The 23,479-nt window shown below is 45.4% G+C and overlaps 1 pseudogene; it reads right to left on the bottom strand.

Annotated features, from left to right (window-relative positions):
- The window catches only part of LOC141976835 (butyrophilin subfamily 3 member A3-like), a 74,240-nt pseudogene that overhangs the window by 28,763 nt on the left and 21,998 nt on the right, over nt 1-23,479 (bottom strand).

The following is a 23,479-nucleotide window of genomic DNA, read 5'->3' as shown; positions in this document are numbered from 1 at the left end:
TGAGCTGGTCTATATCGCCCACAGGCATGGCGGTGCCAATGTCCCCTGCATGGATACCTGTGTGACATCACGGTGATCACCCACGCCTTCCGCCTGCTGACGTGTCCCGATGCCATGGTAAGGAACATCGCAGCAAACGCCCTCCATGACGCAACAAAGAAGCGGATTGGCAGAGACCCCTCCAACCAAGACATTGCCAGCTTCCTGAGCGGTTCCCTGGATGGCGAATTCAGACGGGACGGGAGCGACTTCGCTTCACTGTGTTCCTGTGCTCGCAATGCCACGCGTCGCTTGGGGAAGCGCATCGGCTGCCGCTGGGAGTGGTGCGAGGAGCGCCAGGAGCTAGGAGTCCTGGTGCCGCAGATCAGGTCCGGTGACAACACCATCGTCACCCCGAGCGCCAGGAGCATGCTGGAGAGGACCCTGAAGGCTGCCATCCACTCGCTGTACATGGAAACCCTGAAGCGTAAACCAGACCAGGGTAAAGCCTTTGAACTGACCAGCAAATGGGACGCCAGCAACCACTTCCTCGCCAGGAGCGGCTTCACCCGTTTCGCTGACTGGCGGTTCATACACCGCGCCCGGCTCAACTGTGTCCCGCTCAACGCAGCCGTCCGCCACGGGAACCGAGACAAGCGTTGCAGGAAGTGCAGCTACTCCAACGAGACCCTGCCCCATGTCCTGTGCAGCTGCAAGCCCCACTCCAGAGCCTGGCAGCTGCGCCACAAAGCCATCCAGAACCGCCTAGTGAAAGCCATCGCACCGCGCCTGGGGGAGGTCGCCGTGAACTGCGCCATCCCTGGTACCGATGGCCAGTTGCGACCTGACGTGGTAGTCACCGATGAGGCCCAGAAAAAGATCATCCTCGTCGACAACACGGTCTCCTTTGAGAACAGGACCCCGGCCTTCCGAGAAGCCCGAGCTCGTAACCTGGATTAATACACCCCCCTGGCCGACACCCTGAGAGTGAAGGGCTACGAGGTGCAGATGGATGCCCTGATCGTCGGAGCCCTGGGCGCTTGGGACCCCTGCAACAAGCTTGTGCTGCGGACCTGTGGGATCGGTAGACGCTACGCACGGCTCATGCGGCGCCTCATGGTCTCGGACACCATCCGACGGTCCAGGGACATCTACATCGAACACATCACCGGCCACTGACAGTACCAGGAGGTGTGAGCTGGTACGATATCGTGAATCAACTATGGGAAAGGGACTGAGAGACTTTTTCCATTGGACCATAAGAACTGGAACTATAAACTCACTGAACATTAAATCCTGCCAAATGAGGGTAGATCCATCCTCATCACCGTATCCGCTCATTGTACTCCACACCTGAACATAGCCATTATATGGACAACATACCCCCATAGCTCAATGTCTGTACTTTCACCGGGTAAACCTCTACCCCCAATCGGGGAGATTGCAGATTATGTATTCCTTATGCCACCCACTCCTAAACCGAATTTCACACTCCTTGATAATCTGTATCTTATTCCCTGATAACCAGAAACTTCTATGCGTAAACTCTGTACTGTTTTCTTTTTAAACATTATCTTAATAAAATTATGAACATATAGTGGGAGGCTGCCTGGCTCCTCTCTCAAGCCAAGGTCAAGCAACCAGTTAGGAGGGGCAATGGGGGATGGGAGAGGAGGCACAAGAAACACTAAAAGCCAAAGAAAAGCCTGGCCTTCGCCAGGACACAACTTCACTACTTCCCCCTCTCATGGGATACAAAAGAGGTGGGACAATGAGCACAGACTCACGACCCCCCAAAATGGAACATGACCATAAATTATAAGGGGGAACAAGGGCTGTGCACTGCAGGTCTATCTGGGCCTGCTAAGAAGCAGCAGAACCAGACATTGATCCAGTTGTGGAGCTGGGAACAGAGTCAGCATCTTTTGGTGGGTTAACCACTGACTCAGTGGCAGATACATTCGTCACTGATAGGAGCCTGAGCTGGGACCTGGTCAAATAGGGGGGTCCGGGTCCCCCTACCCCAGCCTTCAATCCATGCCTGGGTGGCAGCCCATCTCCTGCCTAGCCACAAGGACACACTGCCCCACTCAGAACGGTATTCCTATTTATTTTGTCCCTTAGGCCATGCTGCCCTGCACTGGAGGCCAGCCCTTGTGATTCTGGCCACTAGGCCACGCTGACCTGTACAGGAGGGCCGCCCTATTGACGCTGTCCCATTGACTCCAGCCACTAAGCCAGATGGTCCTGAACCTAAGGATGCCCCCCCACCCCCCGCTGACCCACCATTAGGCTATACTGCCTTGAAAGGAGGAGCGGTCCATTGGATTTAATCGCAGGGCCATAACGCCACTAGTAATGTGTGACGGGGCATACCTGCCCCTCCAAAGCATCACTGAGCCAGGGCCCAGCTGGTACAGACATGCAGTGAGTGACAGGAAAGAGGAGGTGGCATCACTGAGCTAAACAAAATTTCCTCAGTCGTGCATAGCTCGTGGCAGAAGGTTCCTGAGGCTGAGTCCTGTTTAGCTCTATTGAGTTACTCTCAGTGTGGACGCAGGGCAGTGCAGCCAGACCACAGCTGGCACAAGCTAGTCCTCCAGTGCACAGTCCCATGGCACCCCGTTACAAGTTCTTTCCACTGCAAGCAATTCTTTGATAAACCAGTTTCAGATCCACATAGTGCCACAATGGCTGCTGAAAGGCCAGCTCAGAGGGCTTCTGCCTGGCCTGAGGGTATCGAGTCTTTGTCGGACCTTTGGGCCAATGCACGTCCCTTCCATGGATTCAATACCCCAAACAGAAACTGGCTCAGATGGGGATTCACTGTTCTGGTGGTTGGTGTCTGCAGGAAATTAAGCAACTGAAGGTGATTTATGTCTGCAATAGCTGTGTCTGAAGGGTCTCCAGGCTCGTCTATCCCACCATGGGGCAAGTAGAGTAATTACTGCCGAGCTGCAGCACCTGACACTCACTGTGTGGCTACAGGTGGGGAGGGAAAAGGGTCAGATTTTCAAAGTCGCGGAGGAGATTTTGATACCAATGTAGCCAGCTCTTGGGCTACTGTGTGTTATTCATAAAGCCCCAGCTCCTGGAAGCATGTGATCCTGTGAGAATGTCAGCTTCATTTAAAAAGAAAAAAGTCAGTATATAGCTCTAGTGGTTGCAGAGAAAAGCTTGAAAGTGTGACCAAAGCCTCAAAAAACAAGGGAAACAAGAACACCCTGAAAGGTGATTTTGGTTTGGTTTGATTTAAATTCTGATGATTTTTTAGCCAATCTCCTGATTTTTGAGGCCTGACTCATGGTGGTTGAAGACTTGGAGCTGGCAACACTGAAGCTCCCATTCATCCTAGTGGGAACTGGGCACCCCCATCCCTCAGGCAGCTGTGAAGATCTCAGCCTTGCAGGCCATGAGAATCCAGGTTCCCAGTGGGACAGGTCTAGCAGCCTTTGGGTCCCATGGCATGACAGGAAGGGATCAGTGTTGGGGGCTCTGGGAGCCTCTCTCAGGGGCAGCAGGAGCTGGGCGACTTGCTGTAAGATCCGACAATCCTGCAACCCAGAGCTAGGACACGCCCCAGTCACCCTAATGCCATCCCCTCCCCACAGCCTCCTGGGCCTGACCATTTTACTTTGCAGGACTGAGGATGTCTAGGGATGGGGGAAGGGTCATTGGGGTATCAGATGCCCGTACCCCAGCCCTCCAGGGGGCAGCGTACATGGGGGACAGGGAGGGAAATAACTGGGATTCAAATGCTTTTACCAGAGGGAGAACACGGTGGCAGGAGGAGGATCCCCAGGCCGCACACACAGAGCCGCCACCGCATCTCCATGAGGACACCCCGGGCAGGGACCTGTAAGGAGAGAGCAGGGATGGTTAACACTCCCCAGACTGCGTGAGGGGGGCTGGCAGGAAAGGGAACATGCCCCATCCATCGTCTGACCTGACCCACTCTGCTCCCAGGCAGAGCAGCTCCCCAGGGACAGGAGAGGATTTCATCCCATCCAGGCTGCTCTGCCTCCTGCCCAGTCCTGGCACTAGGAATTTCCACCCCCAAGCAGTGCCGTGTATCCACCCCCATTTCCTCCCCTTGTGCGTTCTCTGACCATCCATTGGTGCAGGTGTCCCCGATACCAGTGCAGGGTGAGCCTGCTGCTGAGCAGGGCCACTTCTGACGTAACCCCAGTGTTACCCACACCGCTGTCCCCCTGCAGAAGGGGCCTGGCTCTGTGCCTGCCACCACATTGGACAGCACAGCTGATGAGTGACCCAGGGCTCTCCACAGCTAATGGCATGAAGCTCTACAGCATGAGCTAAAGAGCAAGGCCGAGCAGCTGGGGCTGTAACAGACTCACGTGCTGTGTGGATCAGGCCCAGAGGGGATCTGTCTCACACCCTGGCCAATGGGTGACATCTGGGCACCTTTCTGCAGGGTCAGCTTGGCCGGAAGTCACCCACCTCTATAAAAAGAAAAGGAGTACTTGCGGCACCTTAGAGACTAACATTTATTAGTCTCTAAGGTGCCACAAGTACTCCTTTTCTTTTTGCGAATACAGACTAACATGGCTGCTACTCTGCCACCTCTATAAGTGATGCTGCCAAGTGACAGGGACGGGGCTGGCAGTGGCTGTGACAGACACCAGGGGGCGCTGTCATATACCTGCTCCCTCTCCCCTGACATCAATTGGAGACCATCGCATCGGTAGACATTACAGCAGGATACACAATGAGAGGGTCAGAGGCACCATCTCAGCTCTGCGCAGAGTCTCAGGCATCATCCTGCCCCCAATTCTCCAATCTGTATACACAGTGTCAGACTGGATGGACACAATCGGCTCTTCTGACCCTAACATCTGTGAATCTATTTCTGTTTCACTTCCAGCTCCCTCCAAAATGGTCCATCATGTGCATGGTGCATTGAAACAAATTAGAAAAATTAGAGGATTGGGCCAAAAGAAATCTGATGAGGTTCAACAAGGACAAGTGCAGAGTCCTGCACTTAGGACGGAAGAATCCCATGCATCACTACAGACTAGGGACCGAATGGCTAGGCAGCAGTTCTGCAGAAAAGGACCTAGGGGTTAGAGTGGACAAGAAGCTGGATATGAGTCAACAGTGTGCCCTTGTTGTCAAGAAGACGAATGGCATTTTGGGCTGTATAAGTAGGGACATTGCCAGCAGATCGAGGGACATGATCATTCCCCTCTATTTGGCATTGGTGAGGCCTCATCTGGAGTACTGTGTCCAGTTTTGGACCCAAACTACAAGAAGGATGTGGAAAAATTGGAAAGAGTCCAGAGGAGGGCAACAAAAATGATTAGGGGGCTGGAGCACATGACTTATGAGGAGAGGCTGAGTGAACTGGGATTGTTTAGTCTGCAGAAGAGAAGACTGAGGGGGGATTTGATAGCTGCTTTCAACTACCTGAAAGGGGATTCCAAAGAGGATGGATCTAGACTGTTCTCAGTGGTAGCAGATGACGGAACAAGGAGTAATGGTCTCAAGTTGCAGTGGGGGAGGTTTAGGTTGGATATTAGGAAAAACTTTTTCACTAGGAGGGTGGTGAAGCTTTGAAATGGGTTACCCAGGGAGGTAGTGGAATCTCCTTCCTTCGAGGTTTTTAAGGTCAGCCTTGACAAAGCCCTGGCTGGGATGATTTGATTGGGGATTGGTCCTGCTTTGAGCAGGGGGTTGGACTAGATGACCTCCTGAGGTCCCTTCCAACCCTGATATTCTATGACTCTATGAAAACTGTATTGGAATTGTAAGCTGTCACTGTAAATGAGGGTTTTCCTGGTCCTGCTGGCAGGCAGGGGACTCTGTAGGGAAGTGTGTGATCTGGGTCCAGCAGCAGGCAGTTGTACACAGAGCAGCCTACATCAAAGCGGGGTGACCTGGGCCTCTCTGCCTTAGGGAGCAGCCTGCTTTGTCTCTTTCTGTTTTGGGTCATTGTGTGTTATCGTTCTAGATTCTAAGCATTAAAGCTGTGTTAAGCAGCAATCTTCCAACCAAAGGATGTATGCTTATATCTAACTCCTCTGTGCCTGCCGGAAGCATAAGAATGGGGACCCTCCCCACAAAGAGATCTCCCTTCTGAGCAGGGGAATGACATGAACAGCTTAGACACTGTTGTCCTATACTCAGGGCAGGGTTAAAGTCTAAGTACTATAGCCCATGACCTCTGCAGGGTTAAGGCCTAGGCACTATGGGCTTGTACTCAGGGCCCCAGCAGACTCTTGTCTTGCATTTAGAAGAAAACATAAGTTTACCAGTTTTGTGTGTGAGGAGAAAAGCTCAGAATCATGCTCTGGATTTAACAGTGTGACAGTCTGTATCCCCATATGCATGGGGATGATAAATTTTGTACAAACTATGCCTTCTGAGATATTATTTAAAAACTCAAGATTTTCTGATCATTATTGTCCTAGTAAAATATTGTATCTAAAATTATAAGCTTCTACGGTATAAGACATGGTCCAAGTCTGGGGAAGCAGCCTCAAACCAGTTCTCAAGAGACAAAAGGTTAGCCAACACTTCAGCCAAGTGTCAACAAGATCAAGTGGACCACATTGTTCTAAGTCAGCCATAAAAATGTTGGCATACTGTGGGGCCAAGCAGGTACCCATAGCAGTGCCGCTGATTTGAAGGTATACATTGTCCCCAAATGCGAAATAGTTATGGGTGAGGACAAAGTCACAAAGTTCAGCCACCAGCAGCATCACTTGCCCCATAACCTCAGCCGTGCAGAACACGACGCCATCCACAGCCTCAGAAACAACTCTGACATCATAATCAAAAAGGCTGACAAAGGAGGTGCTGTCGTCATCATGAATAGGTTGGAATATGAACAAGAGGCTGCTCGGCAGCTCTCCAACACCACTTTCTAAAAGCCATTACCCTCTGATCCCACTCAGGGTTACCAAAAGAAACTACAGCATTTGCTCAAGAAACTCCCTGAAAAAGCACAAGAACAAATCCGCACAGACACACCCCTGGAACCCCGACCTGGGGTATTCTATCTGCTACCCAAGATCCATAAACATGGAAATCCTGGATGCCCCATCATCTCAGGCATTGGCACCCTAACAGCAGGATTGTCTGGCTATGTAGACTCCCTCCTCAGGCCCTATGCTACCAGCAGTCCCAGCTATCTTTGAGACACCACTCACTTCCTGAGGAAACTACAATCCATCGGTGATCTTCCTGATAACACCATCCTAGCCACTATGGATGAAGAAGCCCTCTACACCAACATTCCACACAAAGATGGACTACAAGCCGTCAGGAACAGTATCCCCGATAATGTCACGGCAAACCTGGTGGCTGAACTTTGTGACTTTGTCCTCACCCATAACTATTTCACATTTGGGGACAATGTATACCTTCAAATCAGCGGCACTGCTATGGGTACCCGCATGGCCCCACAGTATGCCAACATTTTTATGGCTGACTTTGAACAACGCTTCCTCAGCTCTCGTCCCCTAATGCCCCTACTCTACTTGCGCTACATTGATGACATCTTCATCATCTGGACCCATGGAAAAGAAGCCCTTGAGGAATTCCACCATGATTTCAACAATTTCCATCCCACCATCAACCTCAGCCTGGACCTGTCCACACAAGAGATCCACTTCCTGGACACTACGGTTCTAATAAGTGATGGTCACATAAACACCACCCTATACCGGAAACCTACTGACCACTATGCTTACCTACATGCCTCCAGCTTTCATCCAGACCAAACCATACGATCCATTGTCTACAGCCAAGCTCTACGATATAACCGCATTTGCTCCAACCCCTCAGACAGAGACAAACACCTACAAGATCTCTATCAAGCATTCTTACAACTTACAATACCCACCTGCTGAAGTGAAGAAACAGATTGACAGAGCCAGAAGAGTACCCAGAAGTTACCTACTACAGGACAGGCCCAACAAAGAAAATAACAGAACGCCACTAGTCGTCACCTTCAGCCCCCAACTAAAACCTCTCCAACGCATCATCAAGGATCTACAACCTATCCTGAAGGATGACCCATCTCACTCACAGATCTTGGGAGACAGGCCAGTCCTTGCTTACAGACAGCCCCCCAACCTGAAGCAAATACTCACCAGCAACCACACAGCACCCAACAAAAATACTAACCCAGGAACCTATCCTTGCAACAAAGCCTATTGCCAACTCTGTCCACATATCTATTCAGGGGACACCATCATTGGGCCTAACCACATCAGCCACACTATCAGAGGCTCGTTCACCTGCACATCTACCAATATGATATATGCCATCATGTGCCAGCAATGCCCCTCTGCCATGTACTGGACAGTCTCTATGTAAAAGAATAAATGGACACAAATCAGACATCAAGAATTATAACATTCAAAAACCAGTCAGAGAACACTTCAATCTCTCTGGTCACTCGATCTCAGACCTAAAAGTGGCAATTCTTCAACAAAAAAACTTCAAAAACAGACTCCAACGAGAGACTGCTGAATTGGAATTAATTTGCAAACTGGATACAATTAACTTAGGCTTGAATAAAGACTGGAAGTGGATGTGTCATTACACAAAGTAAAACTATTTCCCCATGTTTATTTCCCCCTTACTGTTCCTCAGACGTTCTTGTTAACTGCTGGAAATGGCCCACCTTGATTATCACTACAAAAGCTTCTCCCCCCCCCCCGCCCCCGGTCCCGCTCTCCTGCTGGTAATAACTCACCTTACCGGATCACTCTTGTTACAGTCTGTATGGTAACACCCATTGTTTCATGTTCTCTGTGTATATAAAATCTCCCCACTGTATTTTCCAGTGCATGCATCCAATGAAGTGAGCTGTAGCTCATGAAAGCTTAAGCTCAAATAAATTGGTTAGTCTCTAAGGTGCCACAAGTCCTCCTTTTCTTTTTGTTGTATGGTTGTCACTAAAATATGTTGTGAATTGAGGAATAGCTCAGATATTAAATCCCCAGAGACAACAGCAAGGAAAATAACCAATGCCCAGGTGGGTGTTGAACAGCCATCAACAGCCATTGTCCAGCAAGGGAGTTACAATTGTCCAGCAAGGGCTTCCCTGACTAGGGATCCTATAAAGCTAGCCAGCCAGTCAGGCAGCGGCACAGACAGCTGCAGCGGCCCAGGAGCCAGCAACCAGAGCTATAAACAGGGGAGTTTCAGTGGGAATTCGCAAGGGGAGTTTGTGCTGTGGTGCTCATTTGGGGTTTGGTTTTGCTGTGGGTGGTGGGGTTTTGGTGTGGTTTGTGTTTCCCAGATGAACAGGGTTTAGGTGGCAAGGCTATGACAGACACAGAGGCAGCAGTGGGAGTGACCCATGTCGTGGAAGACACAATGAGGATGACTGGGTGTGGAAGCAGTGGTATGTACATGATCCTGGAGGGGGCACCTGGTAAGAGTTTTGTCTGCATGAAATGCCATCTAATAGAGCTGATGGAGGAAAAGATCCGAGGTTTGGAGATGCAGGTGGAAAGTCTGGTTAAGTTAAGGAAGGGGTTTGAGCAGATTATGGAGCAAAGACATGAGGTATCTGAAGGGAAAAGCTCAGACTTGCAGATGGAAGCAGGACTGGGGAATTCTGGAGGGGAGACTGCTGGGTGAGGAAAGTGGTCAGTGGAAGCATGTGACTAAAAGAACCAGGCAGAGGAAAAGACAGGCTAGTGAAGGAGAAATAGAGCTCAGGAACAGGTTTGCAGAGTTGGAAAATGAAGAAGGGGCTCAGCAGGTAGTCACTGAAGGTGGAAGGGCAAGGAAGAAGAGAAGAGCGGCTAGTTCTATAGGAAAAGGGGAAGAGTCAATGGAGACTACACCAAATATGAGCCCCAGGAGGATACAGGATGGGTTGAAGAGGATTACAAGGGAGAACAGGAATGGAAAGAACTTGCAGCCAGAGGGAACAGGGGATAGACTGGAGAATAGCACCGTCACCAGGAAAAGGCAGGTCTATGTGATCGGGGACTCTACTGAGAAGAATAGAGAGGCCTGTAACCAGAGCTGATCCAGAGAATAGAAGGGTGTGCTGTCTTCCAGGTGCTAAGATACGGGATGTAGACCTGAGGTTGAAAAGGATCCTAAAGGGAGCAGGAAAGAATCCCTTAATTATCCTTCACGTGGGAACAAATGATACGGCTAGATTCTCGCTGGAAAGTATGAAGGGAGACTATGCTAGGCTGGGGAAGACGCTTAAGGAAATCAAGGCTCAGGTAATCTTTAGTGGGATTCTGCCTGTTCCTAGAGAAGGGCAACAAAGGTGTGATAAGATTATGACTATCAACAGATGGCTTAGGCAGTGGTGCTATAAGGAGGGCTTTGGGATGTATGGCCACTGGGAGGCATTCATGGACAGAGGACAGTTCTCTCGGGATGGACTTCATCTGAGTAGGGGAGGAAATAGACTTCTAGGATGGAGGCTGGCACAACTGATTAAGAGAGCTTTAAACTAGGAATCTGGGGGAGATGGTTGGGAGATGTCCAGGTAATCTCCACGACAGATTTAACATTGAGAGGGAAGAAAACGAAGTAAGAAAGGATACAGCCGTGAGTAGGAGAATGGATATAAGGAGGACGGGCAGTGTGGATGCCAGTCTAATAGGTTATGCTGGCTGTAGAATGACCGTGCCTAATAGGGTACAGAATGTGAGCGAGGCCAAACAGCAAAAATTAAGATGTTTGTACACCAATGCGAGGAGCCTAGGTAACAAAATGGAGGAACTAAAGCTACTGGTGCAGGAAGTGAAACCAGATATTATAGGGATAACAGAAACTTGGTGGAATAGTAGTCATGACTGGACTACAGGTATTGAAGGGTATGTGCTGTTTAGGAAAGACAGAAATAAAGGTAAAGGTGGTGGAGTAGCATTGTATATCAGTGATGAGGTAGAATGTAAAGAAATAAGAAGCGATGGAATGGATAAGACAGAGTCTATCTGGGTAAAAATTACATTGGGGAAGAAAACTATTAGAGCCTCCCCTGGGATAGTGCTTGTGGTGTGCTATAGACCGCCAGGATCTAATTTGGATATGGATAGAGCCCTTTTTAAAGTAAATACTAATGGAAAATGTGTGATCATGGGAGACTTTAACTTCCCAGATATAAACTGGAGGATGAGTGCTAATAATAATAATAGGGCTCAGATTTTCCTAGGTGCGATAGCTGATGGATTCCTTCATCAAGTAGTTGCTGAACCGACTAGAGGGGATGCCATTTTAGATTTGGTTTTGGTGAGTAGTGAGGACCTCATAGAAGAAATAGTTGTAGGGGACTGTAGGATTCATACGGGGTTCATGCACTTGGCAACATTCAGGGCACACCCTGAGTGTTGTATAGGAGCAGTGCACACACGGTTCCTCTCAAGGGCATGAACCTTGGAATCTCGCCCAGATGACATGAACCGTGGGAAGCCTCCCAGGACTGGGCTCAAGGCCCGAGAGCAAGGAATGCGGTAGATAGATATTGGTAAATAAGAATATTATACAAAGCCAGTGTATTCCTTTTATCTGTTGGAGTATGTAATGCACAGGGGGAGAGAGAGAAATAAAAGAGAGGGTGAAAAGCTGACAGGCAGACCAGCCCGTCGGCAGACCAGCCTGCTTGCTTGCTTAAAGCCTTGTTCTGTCTTGTATTTGAACTGCAACAGGGGACAATCTTGGTTCAAGTGATCATGAGCTAATTCAGTTCAAACTGAATGGAAGGATTAACAAAAAAAAAATCTGCGACTAGGGTTTTTGATTTCAAAAGGGCTGACTTTCAAAAATTAAGGAAATTAGTTAGGGAAGTGGATTAGACTGAAGAACTTATGGATCTAAAGGCAGAGGAGGCCTGGGATTACTTCAAATCAAAGCTGCAGAAGCTATCGGAAGCCTGCATCCCAAGAAAGGGGAAAAAATTCATAGGCAGGAGTTGTAGACCAAGCTGGATGAGCAAGCATCTCAGAGAGGTGATTAAGAAAAAGCAGAAAGCCTACAGGGAGTGGAAGATGGGAGGGATCAGCAAGGAAAGCTACCTTATTGAGGTCAGAACATGTAGGGATAAAGTGAGACAGGCTAAAAGCCAAGTAGAGTTGGACCTTGCAAAGGGAATTAAAACCAATAGTAAAAGGTTCTATAGCCATATAAATAAGAAGAAAACAAAGAAAGAAGAAGTGGGACCGCTAAACACTGAGGATGGAGTGGAGGTGAAGGATAATCTAGGCATGGTCCAATATCTAAACAAATACTTGGCCTCAGTCTTTAATAAGGCTAAAGAGGATCTTAGGGATAATGGTAGCATGACAAATGGGAATGAGGATATGGAGGTAGATATTACCATATCTGAGGTAGAAGCAAAACTCAAACAGCTTAATGGGACTAAATTGGGGGGCCCAGATAATCTTCATCCAAGAATATTAAAAGAACTGGCACGTGAAATTGCAAGCCCATTAGCAAAAATTTTTAATGAATCTGTAAACTCAGGGGTTGTACCGTATGATTGGAGAATTCCTAACATAGTTCCTATTTTTAAGAAAGTGAAAAAAAAGTGATCCGGGTAACTATAGGCCTGTAGTTTGACATCTGTAGTATGCAAGGTCTTGGAAAAAAATTTGAAGGAGAAGGTAGTTAAGGACATTGAAGTCAATGGTAAATGGGACAAAATACAACATGGTTTTACAAAAGGTAGATTGTGCCAAACCAACCTGATCTCCTTCTTTGAGAAAGTAACAGATTTTTTAGACAAAGAAAATGCAGTGGATCTAATTTACCTAGATTTCAGTAAGGCGTTTGATACCGTGCCACATGGGGAATTATTAGTTAAATTGGAAAAGATAGGGATGAATATGAAAATTGAAAGGTGGCTAAGGAATTGATTAAAGGGGAGACTACAACAGGTCCTACTGAAAGGTGAACTGTCAGGCTGGAGGGAGGTTACCAGTGGAGTTCCTCAAGGATCGGTTTTGGGACCAATCTTTTTATTACTAACCTCGGCACAAAAAGTGGGAGTGTGCTAATAAAGTTTGTGGATGATACAAAGCTGGGAGGTATTGCCAATTTAGAGAAGGACAGGGACATCATACAGGAGGATCTGGATGACCTTGTAAACTGGAGTAATAGTAATAGGATGAAATTTAATAGTGAGAAGTGTAAGGTTATGCATTTAGGGATTAATAACAAGAATTTTAGTTATAAGCTGGGGACGCATCAATTAGAAGTAACGGAGGAGGAGAAGGACCTTGGAGTATTGGTTGATCATAGAATGACTATGAGCCACCAATGTGATATGGCTGTGAAAAAAGCTAATGCGGTCTTGGGATGCATCAGGAGAGGTATTTCCAGTAGGGATAAGGAGGTTTTAGTCCCGTTATACAAGGCACTGGTGAGACCTCACCTGGAATACTGTGAGCAGTTCTGGTCTCCCATGTTCAAGAAGGATGAATTCAAACTGGAACAGGTACAGAGAAGGGCTACTAGGATGATCTGAGGAATGGAAAACTTGTCTTATGAAAGGAGACTCAAGGAGCTTGGCTTGTTTAGCATAAATAAAAGAAGGTTGAGGGGAGATATGATTGCTCTCTATAAATATATCAGAGGGATAAATACCGGAGAGGGAGAGGAATTATTTAAGCTCAGTACCAATGTCGACACAAGAACAAATGGATATAAACTGGCCACCAGGAACTTTAGTCTTGAAATTAGACGAAGGTTTCTAACCATCAGAGGAGTGAAGTTTTGGAATAGCCTTCCAAAGGAAGCAGTGGGGGCAAAGGATCTATCTGGCTTTAAGATTAAACTCGATAAGTTTATGGAGGAGATGGTATGATGGGATAACATGATTTTGGTAATTAAATATTCATGGTAAATAGGCCTAATGGCCTGTGATGGGATGTTAGATGGTGTGGGATCTGAGTTACCCAGGAAAGAATTTTCTGTAATAACTGGCTGGTGAATCTTGCCCATATGCTCAGAGTTTAGCTGAATGCCATATCTGAGGTTGGGAAGGAATTTTCCTCCAGGGCAGATTGGAAGAAGCCCTAGAGGTTTTTCGCCTTCCTCTGTAGCATGGGGCACGGGTCACTTGCTGGAGGATTCTCTGCTCCTTGAAGTCTTTAAACCACAATTTGAGGACTTCAATAGCTCAGAGATAGGTGAGAGGTTTTTTGCAGGAGTGGGTGGGTGAAATTCTGTGGCCTGCGTTGTGCAGGAGGTCAGACTAGATGATCATAATGGTCCCTTCTGACTTAGTATCTATGAATCTATGAATTCAAGGACTCACTTGTACAAGGCCACACCAGGGCAATTCAGCAATGCTCACTAGACATGCCTGGACTTAAATTCTCCAAGAACATAGAATGAGGATATAAAATAGAGGACAGAGGCCGCATGGTTTGGTCCTGTCTCTTTCTTCACCTACGCTGAAGGCAATGAGAATGCTGGAGCTGAGGAGACAGGTCCCCAGGCTAACAGAGGGAGCCTGCATAAGAAAGACTGTACCCAACCTGCATTATCCAGTTGGGTGAGAAAAATTGCTTATTCCAGATATTGCCTAGTCTAATAAGGTTGAGAATTTAGACTTTATCTTCATCTTTTATTTTCTTTTAGTAACTACTCTGACTTTTTACCTATCACTTATAATCACTTAAAAACTATCTTTTTGTAATCAATAAACTTATTTTAGTGTTTATCCTTACAAGTGAGTTTGACTGAAGTGCTTGGTAAATCTGCTCAGTTACAAAGGCTGGTGTATATCCACTTTCCATTGATGAAGTGGTGGAACCTATTAATAAACTTGCATTGCTCAAGAAAGGGTCTTGAGCAGTGCAAGATACATACTCCTGAAGTACAAGGCTGGGAGAAGGGAAGATTTGGTTGGTGCCTTTCTCTGTGTGATTCATGAGTGGCTCTGGCAGCATTTATGCAATCTAGCTGGGTGTGGGATTCTGTTGTCCTGAGTGGTAACAGCACCTGGAGGGGTTTCCTGCTTGTCACCAGTAAAGCATTGTGAGAGACAATCCAGATTAGTGAGTTAAGGAGACACAGCAGTCCCTCAGTCCCAGGTTGTACCCCGGGGATCCTGTCACAGAGCCTCTCTAAATTATAACCTTGCATAAACATATCTCTACATCTTTCCTCCTAAAAAAACCCATTAGCTCTTACATACACATATATAAACAGCTAACAACTATCTAATAACACATTCATTAAATTCTCCACCTGTCTAGTTCTTTTCCATAAACCCAACCTGTCAGCTACCTAGAGTTAAGTTACCAGCACATCACGCAGGAGTGAGTCTTTACCACTCACTTTCCTCAATTACCCCTTCTTCAGGCAAGTCTTTCAGGACCTTTAATCTCCCTCTCTAATCTTCTCAGTATCAGCCTTTCATTACAGTCTGAGTTGTTCTCTTCTTGCTTGCCAGTTTCTCCTCTGTCCTTTGATGATAAGCGATCACTTGGTTGGTAAATAGCAGAGTCTACATCTACTGTCAGTGTTTTGGAACATTCTGGGATTACTCTTCAATCCCTTTGATTATGCCGAAATGTGTCCACTTGGTCTCTCTGGACTATATAAGATCTTGGATGCAGCTGTTCTCTAATGGTACCTCTTTGGCCCCAAGTATGAGAGATGCGATTCCTCGGGCCCACTCCATCACCCGGGTGAAGAGACGGGAGATCACAGGGCCTTTTCTCAAAATAATATTTCTGCTTCCACTTCTCGTTTTCTTTTATCGTCCGTATGATTTCATTGTCATGAGATTTCAGCAAGTTCTCAGTGATTGGCAAATTAGATCTGATCCTTCTTCCCATTAACAGCTGAGGTGGAGAAGAGCCATTTTCCAGAGCTCTACTTTGGTAAATCAATAAAGCTTTAGGAAAATCACTCCCAGAGTCAAATATCTTTTTCCTAAGGTTCTTTACTATCTGTACAGATCTTTCCACGGGTTGATTCAATTGGGGATAATTTGGATTTGATGGTTTGTGATTAAAATTCCAGTCTGAAGAAAATTGACTAAAATATGCACCGGATAATTGCAGCTGATTATCACTAAAAACTTCATCTGGAATTCCATATCTGCAAAAGATTCTCTTCTTGCCGGCTTGACTTACTGTTAGTACTATGCAGTGCAAAAATTTTTGGACACAGAGAATAATAATCTGTGATTATTAAATAGTCTTTTGATTGCCAGGTAAATCAGTCACTGCCTACCTTCTCATAAGGCCTTTGTGGAACTAGGTGAGGTCTCAGCGGCTCTGCATGTTGGCATGGATTGTATTTAAATCATGAAAAGCAGTTTTCTACTGCATTAGTAATGTTGTGATTACACCTGGCACTGACCACTGTTGGAAGACAGGATACTGGGCTAGATGGACCCTTGATCTGACCCAGTATGGCTGTTCTAATGTTCTTATGTGATTGATCCGCAGCCATTATATCACCTCTCATGCTCGTTGTTTGCACTTCTCAATTCCTCAGTGACCCTCCTGGATCTTCTATAGCATTTCTTTCCGGAGGCACACTGGCATTACAACCTTGCTGCCCTTGAAAATTACCCTATCACAGTAAGTTCATGTCTGCAGTTCCAACAGTCTCTTATACTTGGACAGCAACTGCTTATTTCTTCAGGCCATGCTTTGATTATCACATTTTTAAGGATCCACAACAATTCATCTTTCTCCATTCCTCTCTTATTTGTTGTAGTTTCCTGTTAATTACTATGGGAATTGACTTTACAGTCAGATCTACACAGGCTTGCATCTCTATCTCTAAGGTCTACTCTGATTTCGTAGTGGGAGTCACCATTCTGGAAAGTGTATCTGCAGTGAACATGAATTTACTGGGCATGTAGGTCACAACCAAACCATACTTCTGCTACTTTATCATCATTCTTTGAATCATTAAGGTAAAGTTATTACTTTAGCTGTTTGCTAAATAACACTATCAGGGGCACGTGGTCTGTTTCAAGTTCCACAGTCTGGCCATAAATATATTGATTGAATTTCTCACAGGCAAACAATATTCCTAAAAGCTCTTTCTCTGTGTGTATCTGGTTTCTGCTTCAGTCAGTGATTTGGATGCCACTGGTTGCCAAAAATCCTCGTGTTTCTGTAGAATCACTGCACCTAACCCAGATAGTGAAACATCTGCTGAAATTTTAATATGCTTGCCTGGTGCATAGAATTGCAACACTGGCTCTTGTATCAATTGTTGTTTCAAACTGTCCCATGATTCCTCCTGTTCTGCACTCCAGTGCCATTCACTTTTATTCTCGAGCAGTTGCCTGAAAGCTGCTGCTTTTGTAGGTAGATTAGGTATGAATTGTCCAAGACAATTAACCATTTCCACGAACCCTTGGACATCTTTCTTTGACTGGCAATGTGGCATCATTTCAATAGCTGAAACCTTCCTCTCATCAGGTCTTACACCTTCCTTCAAAATAATATCTCCAACAAAAGTCAATTCTGTAACCCTAAAACACATTTCTCCCTATTTAGTGTCAAGTTTGCAGCGTTAGTTGCATCCAAGACTTCCCAAAGTCTACCCCAGATGGTGATGTCATCCCCTGATGCGCTGATACCATTAATATGTTCATAGATCATATTACGGCTTTGTGGTACACTTCTGGTGCTGAAGCTATGCCGAAGGGTAAGTGTACGAATCTGTATCTTCCAAATGAGGTATTAAATGTGATAGCTTTGAGGTTTCTTGAATAATTTTAGCTGCCAAAATACTGAGGACGCATGAAATATTATACATTCACAAGTTGAGCCATAATCTCTTCTACGGCTGGCAGTATGAAATGTTCTTTTTTTATAGCCATGCTGTGGTCTCTAGGATCTAAGCATATGCGTAGCTGGCCATTATTTTTCTCCACAATGACTAGAGAGCTCACCCATTCCATTGGTGCCTCAATTTTTTGTTTTACTTGCATTACTTCCACACTTGTGAGCTCAGCCTTCAGTTTATCACGGAGTGCAAATGGCACCTTTCTACATGAATGGATAAATGAAGGTACCTGCTTGTTTATCTGGATTGTATGTTCACCCTGTAATCAACCCAACCGTTGAAACAGATCATGATATTCCCAAATGAGTGCCTCAGAGCCACATTCAGTATGAACTTGTAGTGAGAGCACCTATTGTACCAGCTTGAGTTTTTCACAGGCAGCCAGGCCTAAAATTGGTGTCACTTCCTTTGGCACCACAGTGAATGGGAACCTTTATGTGGTGTGTCATAAACATACAGCTAAGGGTAGCATAAAATCCCTCCTTTACCTGTAAGATGTTAAGAAGCTCAAATAGCCTGGTTGGCACCTGACCAAAAGGACCAATAAGGGAAGAAGATACTTTCAAATCTGTGGGGGGAGGTTTTTGTTTGTGGTCTCTCAGGACAGAGAGAGGGACCAGGCAGAAAAAAGCCCCTCCTAAAACCCTACCTGAAATAAGCATCTAAGATTACAAAAGTTGTACGTAAAGCAAGGAAATGCGTTGGATTATCTTTTGTTTTAGCTTGTGAATTTTCTCTATGCTAAGAGGGAGGTTTATCCCTGTTTTTTTTAACTTTGAAGTTTTGCCTAGAGGGGAATCCTCTGTGTTTTAAATCTTATTACCCTGTAAAATTACCTTCCATCCTGATTTTACAGAGGTGCTTCTTTTCCTTTTTTCTTTATAATAAAGTTCTTCTTTTAAGAACCTGATTTGTTTTTAGTGTCCTAAAATTTCAAGGGTCTGGTCTCTGCTCACCTTGTCTACCTATTTGGTTGGTATATTATTCTCAAGCCACCCCAGGAAAGGGGGTGAAGTGTCTTGGGGGGATATTTTGGGGAAATAGGAACTCCAAGTGGTCCTTTTCCTGAATCTTTGTCTAACTCACTTGGTGGTGGCAGCAGTACAGTCCAAGGACAAGGAAGAATTTGTGCCTTGGTGAAGTTTTTAACCTAAGCTGGTAGAAATAAGCTTAGGGGGGTCTTTCATGTGGGTCCCCACATCTGTACCCCAGAGTTCAGAGTGGGGAGGGAACCCTGACATGGTGTTTTTATAGTTGATGCTAGCACTGCAACTCCCCTTCACTGGTATATTTGTTCCAGAAAAAACGGTTAATTTTATTTTTGTTGATCCCAGTTTTGGTCTTTTTTCGGTCTCTCATAACCTTGTTCAGTCAGTGAGCTCCTGTGTCCAGTCTGAGTGGAATAATTGTTTCATTCACTTTCATAAGCAGTATCCAGTCCCTCTCATCAAGTTTGCTTGATCCCAGCACATCTCTTCAACAAGGTTGTCTTCAACTGCAGGCACTTGACTTTTCTTCCTTTGGGATCTGCAGCATTTTGCAAAATGATTTTTTCCCCCACATATTTGTCAGAGTTTCCCAAAGTCAAACACTGTTTGGGGCCATGCTGTGACCCACACCTCGCACATAACCATCTGTACCCTATCTCCCCACTAGCAGAAGTTTTCATAGCGAGTGGTTGCACTCTTTGGTTTGACCTATTCTGGCTGTATTCATTTGTACTTAGCACACGGATAGCCCCTTCTGGTGAATTCAGCTATATCTGGCTTGTGCTTTCACAGTTTCTGCTGCCCTGCAGATCTGGAGACCTTTTTCTAAAGTTAAATCAGCTTCACGGAGCAGGCTCTCTCTTAATACATTGTCTTTAATGCCACAAATGATTCTATCTCTGACCAGAGATTCTGTCAGTGTGATGCTGTGGTTAAGAAAGGTGACCACTGTTGTTACCACTATCACACAATTTCCAAAAATCTTATACAAAGTATACAATGGAAGGTGTCAATGGAAAAGGTATGATTCGCTAACTATGATTATCCTGTTTATATTCATGTATCATCTTTGTATCTGAAGATGTGAATATTGGCCACGTATTTGTATCTCGAATCTGTTCTTGGGGTGACACCCTTCACCCTTCAGATGGATTTACATCAGGGCTAGACAGCTCTGTGTTGACGGCCCATCAAGGACTCTCCACTCTCACAATGGGCCATAGAAGAAACTCATCTTATCCAGACAGCTCTTCCTGAGGATGCCTCAGAGAGCGAGGAGCCAGTGGTCACCCCCTGTGGGTCAGCAAACCATGTAAGGACATGAGATGTGCTCATATGAGTTTGGACTCCATCCTGGGCCAGTACCTTTCCACAGACAGAGGCTCTGGGCCTTGTTTGGGACAGGAATTTTCCATGCACATGGCAGAAGATATAAAAGACACCTAAGACATTTCCATTTTGTCTCTTTCCTACCCTAATTCTCTGGACTGTGGATTTACAACTAAAAGGAGCATCTTGAACTAAGGACTGAGGACCTTCCAATCTTTTGGAAGTTACCAGAGGAACTTTACAAGCCAGCAGTCTATTCCATCATTGCTACTAGCCTGATATAAGGACTCTGCAATCATTTGTATGTGTATGATCTAGTGACCATTTATAACTCTCTTCTTGTCTTTTATTAATAAATCTTTAGTTGGTTTACTAAGGATTGGCTGACAGCGTGATACTTGGGTAAGATCTGAAATATGTATTGATATGAAATATGTTTTGACCTGAGTATATGTCTGATCCTCTGGAATTAGTCAGAACCTCACATATGGTGAACTAGGTTTTCAATAACCCCTCACCATATTAGACCTGTTTACCTAGATGGGAGCCAAGGGCTGGAATGCCTAAGGGGGACTGTGTTTGGCTTCTGGATAACCAGCGTGGTACTGCGGAAGCTATTCTGTTACTGGCTTGGTGAAGCTAATTATACAATAAACCCCAGTTTTGGGGATTGTCTCCTTACTGTCTGCCCTGAGTGTGGTATTTTCAGTGTGACTCATCCCAGCCACACAGTCACAGTCAGCTCACCAAAGTCACAGGTTTTACTGACTCTCCTTAATCATCTGACATATTGCTCTATGGTGTCATCAGTTTTTTGCATGCATATAAAAATGTTATATCTCTCAATTGTCTCATTCCTTTTTGGTATGCAATGTTCCCCAAATTTAGTCAGTATTTTACTTAACTTCATGCTTTCACCTTCTTCAAAGTTGTTATAATTATCCAATGCTTCCTCCCCAACAACATGCAAAAAGACTGATGATTTCACTTTCTCATTTTTCTCTTCTGCCTTGTAGCTGCTAAATACAATTGAAATCTCTGTTGGAATTTCTTCCAGTTCTGTTCAACATTGTGTGACAATGGCAGACTGGATGGAGCTCGCACCATATCCATGTTTGGCTTTCTCCCCTTCTTAAGCTAGTCAAGCACATAAAATACATATTAAAGCTTTTGTTTGTTCTCTGGTTGCCGCTCCGCCTGCTCCTCTTGCCTCTGCTTTCAGTTTCAAGCACAGGAATTAACCTCAAAATGACCTTGTCAGTCTCTTTCTCATTCAGCCCTTTTGATACCATGGAATGATCTCGGGGTTCATTAAACAACAACTCAGTGAGTGAGAAAGGAATCAAACTTCCATTAAAAACAAACTAGAGAGCATTTGTGGTGAACTGCCATGCACAGCTACATGGTATTAACCAACTTTGTTTCCAAGGTGCAGTTCAAAATTCCTATATTCATAATACCACCCTTTTGAAGGAGCCTGTCTAAATTATAATCTTGCACAAATGGATCTACAACTGACACCCCATTGCTGAGGGAAGCAGTTGGGACTAGGGGGCAAATCCTTGTTAATGCCCCAAACTTTCTCGGGGTGTGGGGGGGCATGTGCTGACCCTATCTCTCTATGAGGGGAAGGGGGACCCTGCCACTCCAACTAGTAGTGGGTAGGTGTATGTTGGGTCCCATTTCAGGGAGAGCATAGGGCCCTGCATTGCCTCAATCCAGCCCCACTCTCTGCAGAGCTCCCAGCTGGCCCAGGAAAGAAGGATTGGAGTCTGTCCCCCATCCAAGTGCTCTCTGTTATCAATGCATCTCTGGCCCAGCCCCAGAGCAAAGGGTGAGCCTCGGTTTCTGGGCCATTTTATTACCTGTATGCCCTTGTGCAAAGTAGTTCTCTGAGAGCCTCCCTGAGCAGTCTGGGAGGCTGGTGACAATGGTTGGTTGTGGGGTTTTTTGAGGATTTTTTTTTCATTGAAAAGTTTTCCTGAAATCTTCCAATACTCTGACAAAATGATTCAAACCAAAACAATAATGGTTTGAAATAGGTTGGAAATTCAGTTGAAATGGAATCATAATATTTTTTTTAATTTCAGTTATTAGTTTTTTCCTCCTTAAAAGACAAACATTTTTCATTTTGATTCCCTTAGACTGGAATCAAAATAAACATTTTTGTTGGAACTCATTTTATTGAAAATTTTCAAATGAAATGAAAATATTTGGTGAAAATGTTCATACACTATTGAAAGCCATTTTTAAATTACAAACATTATTGATGAAACATTCTTGACTAGCTCTAGTTTCCAGCTTTTTTACAGGGCTCTTGTTCAGCCTAATAACACAGGATAAAATATTGAAAAAGCACCTAAGTCCCATTGGATTTCAATATGAGTTAAGGGCCAGATACACAAAGGGACATAGACAGCTAAAGGTCTAACTGCTCTGACAGCAGCTACCAGTTCAGGCTCTGCTTTAAGGACATCTGGGGACAAAGAGAGAGAGAGACAGAGAGTGTGGACACGTAGCCAGAATACCTCAGAATCTTTGGCTGGAGCACCCACCTGGGGGTTAGAGAACCAGGTTTGATTTTCTCCCACCCTCCTGATTTGGGGTAGGTATTTGACCTCAGGTCTTTCCTATCCCAGGTGAGTCTCCTAGTAACAGGCTGTGGGGTGAATCTATCCCATTGGAGTTGGCTCACTTTGGATAAGTAATTAAATAGTTATTGGAGTAGGGCTTTTATAGTCTGTATCCCAATGTTCTCCATTTTTACAAACCTGTAATGGATTTTGTACAACGTATGCATTGTGAGGTATCATTTGAAGACGCATAATTTGCTGATCATTATTGTCTTGGTAAAATATGTGTGGCAACATTGTTTGTAAAGTTAAAAGATTTTACTGTATGACATTACTGAGACATGTTCCAAGTTTAGATAAGCAGGCAAAACCAGTTCCTCAAAGACACAAGGCAAACTGATGCCTCAGTCAGGGGGTCAACAAAATTAAATGGACTATCACCTGGTAAAGTGGCCAGAAAAAAAAGACTGTGAGCAAGAAATCTATATTTTGGCAAAGAAACAACTAGAGGTGCCCCCCCCCCCCCGATCTTCTATCTCCTGCTGCAGATGATTTTCAAAGAAAAAGAGAGCTATAAGAAAGGGGGAAAGATGACCCCAAAATACTCCTCCCTTTCTCTCTACCCATGTCATCAACAAAACCTGAAGGACAAGGAAATTAACATTTAACTGGAGAGGGGTCCTGGCTGAAAGGATTCCAGCCAGTAAGATGCTGAAGTATGTGATGAGAGAAACCTTTGCTTTGAATTAATTTAGCTTGTTAAGTTTCAGAGTAACAGCCGTGTTAGTCTGTATTCGCAAAAAGAAAAGGAGTACTTGTGGCACCTTAGAGACTAAC

Source organism: Natator depressus, chromosome 23, assembly GCF_965152275.1.
Source record: "Natator depressus isolate rNatDep1 chromosome 23, rNatDep2.hap1, whole genome shotgun sequence".
NCBI lineage: Eukaryota > Metazoa > Chordata > Testudines > Cheloniidae > Natator > Natator depressus.
The sequence above is the reverse complement of the archived record's forward strand: the minus strand, read 5'-3'. Positions and strand labels throughout refer to the sequence as shown.